Here is an 8,064-nt window from a genome sequence, read left to right as displayed (position 1 = left end):
CATTCTTATATTTTTTTTGTTAAACTGTCAACCATTTATTTATCAATAGTTGATCGAGCAAAACTTGCACTGTGGAATCCCTAATAAAAATATGATTTGTGCTCAAAATTAATCGCAAGTGCACGATATCAAGTAATAGTATAATCTACGTGAGTACGAGTATCGTTCCACTGAAGACTATATTTAACTATTATTATTTTCAATTATTAAATCTTTAACAACGAAATTTGATTGATTGTTTTAGTACTACTATGCTCAAATAAAGATGCAAATAAAATTATTCAAGAATGGAATAAGTAAATATAAAATCTAAAATGCTTGATTAAAATTCAATGAGAAATGAATTTGTTGGGAATATCGGTTCACCTACCCCTCGTTAATTAATTAATTCGTTCGATATTGAGTTTATGCTCCGACATGATTTCCTATTCAATTGAACACACTCTCTCGAGCTATGCCAAACTAATTCTACTCAATGAAGTAATTAAATGTCTTTAATTATTTATCAAGAGTGAATTGCATGTCGATTTATGAAATCCCCTAGTTTTCGACCCTTAAGGCTATGACTATCGGCGCGTATCCAATTTTGTATGTCTATGTAAATTGTAGATCCGCGGATTATACTACTCGTTCCTATCACAAGTTATTCTCTTGAACTCACTCGCAATATAAAAAAGTTGTTAAAGTTAGCTACGCTCTAACAACACGATAAAACAATAGTATAATCAAGAATAACGCAACAATCGAAATGTGAATTAATTCAATTCAAAGTTCGGGGTAGGATCCCCTTAAATCCCAACAAATATTTTAATTTAGCTACTCGAATTCATAATGAAAATAAACACAACAATGTTTAAAAGATGAAAACTAAATTAGAAATACTAGAATTGACGAAAAAACGCGAAGAGCGATGCCCGGAAATCTTCGAATCTTCAATCCAAGCGCAGAAATCCTCTTCTTGCTTGTGGCGGCTCTCCAATGAAGTCTGAATACCCCTGATTTCGTCCCTCTCTCCCCTACCATATTATTCACATCCAGAATTAAGGGAAGAAATCGTCCAAAATATTTTCCAAAAATACAGGCGCGCCCGGGCGGACCTAAGTTTCCGCCCGGGCGGATGAATTTCGCAGATCTTGCATTTTTCTTTTTTTTTTTGGCGCGCCCGGGCAAATGTAAGTTTCCGCCCGGGTGGACGACTCTCGAAAAAATTCTTTTCTCGCGCCTTGGATGATCCCGGGCGGACATGAATGTGCGCCCGGGCGGAGGTGTCTCGAATTTCTCCCTTTAATATTCCATTTATTCACGACTCCCCTGCATTTTCACCAACTAAACTCATGAGCAATAAGATAATAGAAATTATGCTAGAATAACACAAAATGCATGAAATCTAAATGATAAATAAACACAATGCGACATAACATGGTACGAAAAACACGTAAAATCCCCCTACATCAACCCCCAATACTAACCTTTTGCTCGCCCTCGAGCAAAACAGGTGACAAGAAAGAATGGAACATGACACAAAGTAGCTCGACAGTGAATCCATAGTCATCATCTAGCCTCAGCGAAATTCAACATATTCCCTTGTCGATCAATGTAAACGCACAATTCTTCGCACTTCCCTTGGTCTAGACATTGTTTCAAATAAAACCAAAACGTGTATGTGTGTGTTGTTAGTCCTAGCATCATAAATTACAGAAGGATCCGTTCTCAACCATTGTCAGATATTTAAATCAGTCTGTTAGTGTAAATCTTACTCTCTTTTATTCCTCTGCACTCAGTAATCACTAGCAGCTTCCTTTATTCTATTTTTTTCTGAATTGGAATACAGTAGTAAAAGGAATATATTAGAACCTTTCATCTCAGATTCAAATCCATGTGTTTTACATTTTTTTAGCCATGAATAGGATTTCATTCCTTTATTCGGCTCCCCCACACCTTACATCTCCATCTTCTTCTTTTTTTCATGCCATTAAACGCTGCTGATAGATACCTCGATTCAAGAGAATATAGTCAAGTTCAATTTAACCTTCAAACATCTTTGTTCCCCACTTTAGTTTTAAATTTTCACCATCTTATCATGCATGCTTCTATTTCTAACATTTGTGCAACGAGAATTCAATGTTTTAATTAAAACTTCATGTCTTTACCACAGTATGTGCTCAAGGTGTGCGAATACACGACAGACAGGGCATGTCTCATCACTTCCTAATCATCTTTGGCTAACAATGTACTACTCCAAACATTGTCGGCTGACACACCAATTCAAAAATGACGAACACTAAATGCCAACAAATAAAACTTAACACAAAATAAAATTGACACATAACACAACACCTATCCATCCCCCAATACTAAAGTCGAGCAGTGTCCCCAATGCAACAGACGATAGAAAAGAGACAGATAGTGCATAACAAAACAGATGCAATATGACCTAAACAAGCAGCATAAATAGAAATAAACAAAAAGGATCGAAACAAAATGCAAGAAATTAAAATATGGGACATAAGTGACTCCCCTCTCAAAGATCGTCCTCCTCGTGCGCCTCTGGGGGAATGACGTCAGCTGCCGGCTCTGGTGCATCGGCATAGTGGAACTGAAACGGTGGCAGGAAAGCGGGCATGGGTGGTGGGAGAGGGCTCGGTCCATACCACTGTGACTCAGGGATAGGCGAAGCATGGCATCAGTAGCCGTCTGATACGTCTGACTCACAGCCTGCCACTGCAACTGATGGTCAGCGAATGCAGCAAACTCAGGGTTTTTATTAAAATTAATCTAATTTTAAAAAAAATTTCAAAAATAATTTAAAAAAAAAAACCATTTCAAAACTACCCCAATCCGCGCTTACGGAGCGCGGACGCTGCACACGTGGATCAGCGTCCGCGCTCCGTAAGCACAGACGCTGTTTTATGTCAGCATCAGATAATATTAGCGACGGAAAATATAATAAAACCGTTGCTAATTTGCGACGGTTTATTAAACCGTCGCTAAACTGTCGCTAATAATAGCGACGGTTTATAATCTGTCGCTGTAATGGAATCTGCCACGGTTTCAAAAACCGTCGCTCATTTAGCAAAGGTTTCAACCGTCGCTAAATGCCTAAAACCGTCGCTAAATGCGCATAATTTAATCAGACGAAAAAAAAGACAAGAAATAGGGGTGTTCATCGGTCGATTTTTTTCTCTATCTGCACTATGCACTAGGCGTGTTGATCGGTCGGTTCGGTTTTAAAAATATATGATCCGATACCCGAATCATTTTTCTTCATATTGGTTCGGTTTTCTACCAAAACGGTTCGGTCGGTTAATTCGATTTTGATATAATTATTTAAATTAATAATATAAATATATTGTAAAATATAATATGTTAACTTTCTACATGTTTTCTTAGTAAAATCTTTAAATATAATGTCTAAATTAATTAAGAAAACAACAATCAACTAAAAATTGCTCAAAATAGTTCTTCATTCACTAAATATCATATCAAAATATATAAAATAAATAAAAATATAAAAAAATTATTAATTTAATGAAATTTCGATTTTTTCGATTTTGACATATATAATCCGAAATCGACCAAATAAACTTTGGTTTAATATTTAGATCTGAATTTCAAAATTCGATTTTCGGTTCGGTTCGGTGTTCGGTTTCTTCGGTTTCTTAATATAATGAGGACATGGATCGTGGGCTTGCAAGAGTATAAGCCCATCATGCAAATTTATTAAAGTTGAAATTTATTAAAATTCTAATTTATTAAAGTTCTCATTTAGCGACGGTTATGGCGACGGATTATAAACCGTCGCGTGTATTAGCGACGGTTTAGCGACGGTTTTTGAAACCGTCGCAAATTAGCGACAGTTTTTTTATATTTTCCGTCGCTAATATTATCTGATGCTGACATAGACCAGCGTCCGTGCTTACGGAGCGCGGACGCTGCTCCACGTGTGCAGCGTCCGCGCTCCGTAAGCGCGGATTGGGGTAGTTTTGAAATGGTTTTTTTTTTTAAATTATTTTTGAAAAAATTTTTAAAATTAGATTAATTTTAATAAAAACCCAGCAAACTCATCCATCCTGTCCTGAAGAAGGCGACGTCGAGGTCGCAGGGCCAGTGCTGGAGGCTGCTGTGGCAGTGGATCAAACGTCGCGTCATCCCTGTTTTGACTCTGATTGTTGCACTCCCAAGAGCAGGTTGTCCACAAGTAGTATAATTCGGTGAGTCCGAATATCGTATCCGCAGGGAAGCTAAGGTAATTACAAGTCCACTACAATGTCTTTTTGTTTTTTATTTCTTTTAATGGTTTGAATCTTTAATTGGTAATTTTTCATTGTTCAAATTTTAATTTAAGTAGTTGAGATTAAAGGATCCACTCTTGGTATTTTAATAAAGTTAACATTAACGAACAATATTGAAATCCACTTAATAAAATGGTTCCAATATATTAAATAATCATATTTATATTATGTTATATATTATTATCTTATAAGTATATAATATATACCAAAACTTATAAATGTGGTCAAGTATTTGTTGTGCTATATATATTTGTAAACACTAAATCAAGGTTCCCACTTTAAATGGTTGGTAAAACCAAACTAACATTTAAATGATACCAAGAAATTAATATTATGATATATTTATATATAGTAAATCAAGGTTCCCACTTTAAATGGTTGGTAAAACCAAACTAACATTTAAATGGTACCAAGAAATTAATATTATAATATATTCATATATAATAAATCAAGGCATCCACTTTAAATGGTTGGTAATACCAAACTAACATTTAAATGGTTCCAAGAATTTAGTGTAACATATAACAACAATAAATCAAAACTCCCACTTATAAGTAGGATATAAAAATACTTAAAGAAATAAATATAACATAAACAATAAATAATGATTAAATAATATAAAACATAGATTCTTACCTTTAAGTAACCTTATTATCATGCCAAGAGTTTCACCTTTTCATCTCAACTTTAGGAAGTTAGCTATTCATTATTCAAAGTGTAAAACTTTGAATATGAAATTATCATGCTAATTATATTTAAATGAAGAAATAAAAGAAAAATATAGAGAGAAATATTATGAACTCAAAGTTTTGTTCATAGAATGAGGGATATCTCAATACATTACAATGCACCCCTATTTATAGCTAAATTTGGTGAGACAACCACAAATAATGTAGTAGCCCGAATTCCAAATTGGGTAATTAACGGATTAATGGTGATTAAGAAGGTTTAATGTGTAATTTTGACCGTGGTCATGATCGGACGGACCGAAGATGGTTCGGTAGCACCGACGAGTTCGGACGATCCGAAGTGAGTTCGGTGGATCCGATCATGAGGTGTCAAGAGCCGATGGACACGTGGGAGTTCGGACGTTCCGAAGTGTAGGTTCGGTGGATCCGATCATGAGGTGTCAAGAGCTGATGGACACGTAGGAGTTCGGACGTTCCGAAGTGGGTTCGGTGGATCCGAACATAGCCTATAAATAGTGCTCGGAATTCCTCATTTTGGATGGCAAGTTCTTGAAGTTGTGTCTCATTTTGAGAGGTTTGGAAGGTTTCTAGGGTTAGTTGTCGGTCGAGCGATAGCCAAGAGCTGCCAGGATTGGTAGTGTAGCGACGCCTGAGTTACGAGGCAATCGACATCAAAGGGCTGTCGACGGACGAAGGTAAACCCTAAACCTTTGGTAGTACTGGTTTTGCTAGTTGAGCATGGTAGTATTGTTCATTGGGTATGCTTTTGATGCGTAGGCTTGTTCTAGACCTGATTAGCGGTGTCGCGTAAGGCTAGGCTTGCTGTGATAGAGGTACGAAAGTACTATCCGAGATATCCTGGTCGAGTATACATTCTTATATGTGTTGCATGATTATGTGGTGCATTGATATATGTCATATGATGCATGCTATTATGTCACGTTTATTACTGCATGTTGCATTTCATGTTGAGCCGTATCTCCTTCGAGATAGCCTTTACTGTTGAGCTGTATCTCTTTCGAGATAAGCTATATCTTGTGAGGCCGCTCAGCCCTGTCTTATCTTGTGGACGCATGGACACCGAGAGTACACAGTGGCCGACGGGTCGGGAGGGCTTCGGTGATCCGGGACATTTTAGGTCCACGTCTGTTCTTGCAGTGGATGCAGTGACCCAGAGGTAGTACCGCGCGGCACTATCCACTTGGCGCCTCTAGACTGAGCATTTTGAGATCTTTTGTGACTCCTGTTTCTTGACTACCCTGGTATCATATCATAGCATGTGCATTTCATATAGGTTTGTATACTCATGCTTTTGTACTGGGCGTTCTTATCGCTCACGTCCTCGGTTTTTGTTTATCTTGGACACCCCATTCCCACGGGGCAGGCCTCAGGTTGGACAGCTCAGGAGGAGGAGGAGGAGGACGTTGAGTAGCTGGTTGGTTTAGTTCTTCGGTATCTTTTTGTTTCGATATGGTTGTACCGTATATTTCAGTTTAAGTTGAGTTGTTCTGGATTTTCGATTGGGTTGTATAACTATCGTTTGGTGTCAGTTCTCCGCTGTTATCTCTGATTATTATTAATTAAGTTAGTTGCATGCTTAGTTCTTGATTAGTAGGTGATTCTGGAACGGGTCACTACATTTATGGTATCAGAGCATGCTTACGATTTTGGGATATAGATTCTGTTTTGGGATTTTCGTTGATCATTTTACCATTTTCCCCATTCTATCTTGTAGCGATGGCTGACCACTTTGGTGATGAGAGTAGTCAGGGAAGTGTAGGTCGTTGGGGTGACCAGGACGATCGTAAGCGTCATAAGTTACCGTATGTTTCTTTAGACGTTATTCTTTCTGTTTCTACTCCGATAGGTCATTCGGTGTTAGCGAAGCGTCTAGTGATGGGTTGTCCCTTAGATTTTGAGGGTAACGAGTTGACTGCGAATCTTATGATCCTGGAGATGGAGGATTTTGATTGTATTCTAGGTATAGACCTATTGACTACCTACCGAGCTACCGTGGATTGTTACCAGAAGCTTGTTCAGTTTCGTACGACTGAGAGCTCTAGTTGGTTTTTCTATGGTGAGGGAGCGCGACCTCCGATGCCAGTGGTATCTGCTCTGAAAGCCTGTCGTGCTTTAGAGGCGGGCGGGGAAGGCTACCTCATCTATGCGATTGATTCTTCCTCAGGTAGTGTTGGTATAGATGATATTCCAGTGGTTTGTGAATCTCCTGATGTTTTTCCAGATAAGATTCCTGGTTTTCCTCCGGTTAGAGAGGTGGAATTTGGCATTGAGTTAATGCCAGGGACTGCACCGATTTCTCGTGCCCCTATCGTCTTGCTCCGTCAGAGATGAGAGAATTGAAGCAGCAATTGCAGGATCTTCTTGATAAAGGTTATATTCGCCCGAGTGTTTCACCTTGGGGAGCTCCAGTCTTGTTTGTCAAGAAGAAAGATGAATCTATGCGATTGTGCATTGATTATCGCCAGCTGAATCGTGTGACGATCAAAAACAAGTATCCATTACCTCGTATCGATGATTTGTTCGATCAGCTTCAGGGTACCTCTGTTTACTCCAAGATTGACTTGCGATCGGGTTATCATCAGATGAGAGTTAGGGATGATGATATTTCCAAGACTGCATTTCGTACTCGATATGGGCATTACGAGTTTCTAGTTATGCCTTTTGGTTTGACGAATGCGCCAGCAGTGTTCATGGATCTGATGAATCGAGTCTTTCGGGATTTTCTAGATCAGTTGTGTTCAACAACAATTGAGATGTAATAACGATGTTGTTATTTCGTTTTGTTCATCCTCTAAGCCTGATTTCGAGGACGAAATCTTTTTAAGGGGGGGAGAATGTAGTAGCCCGAATTCCAAATTGGGTAATTAACGGATTAATGGTGATTAAGAAGGTTTAATGTGTAATTTTGACCGTGGTCATGATCGGACGGACCGAAGATGGTTCGGTAGCACCGACGAGTTCGGACGATCCGAAGTGAGTTCGGTGGATCCGATCATGAGGTGTCAAGAGCCGATGGACACGTGGGAGTTCGGACGTTCCGAAGTGTAGGTTCGGTGGATCCG

Source organism: Primulina eburnea, chromosome 9 (genome assembly GCF_022965805.1).
Source record: "Primulina eburnea isolate SZY01 chromosome 9, ASM2296580v1, whole genome shotgun sequence".
Lineage (NCBI taxonomy): Eukaryota > Viridiplantae > Streptophyta > Magnoliopsida > Lamiales > Gesneriaceae > Primulina > Primulina eburnea.
Note: the sequence above shows the minus strand (reverse complement) of the source record.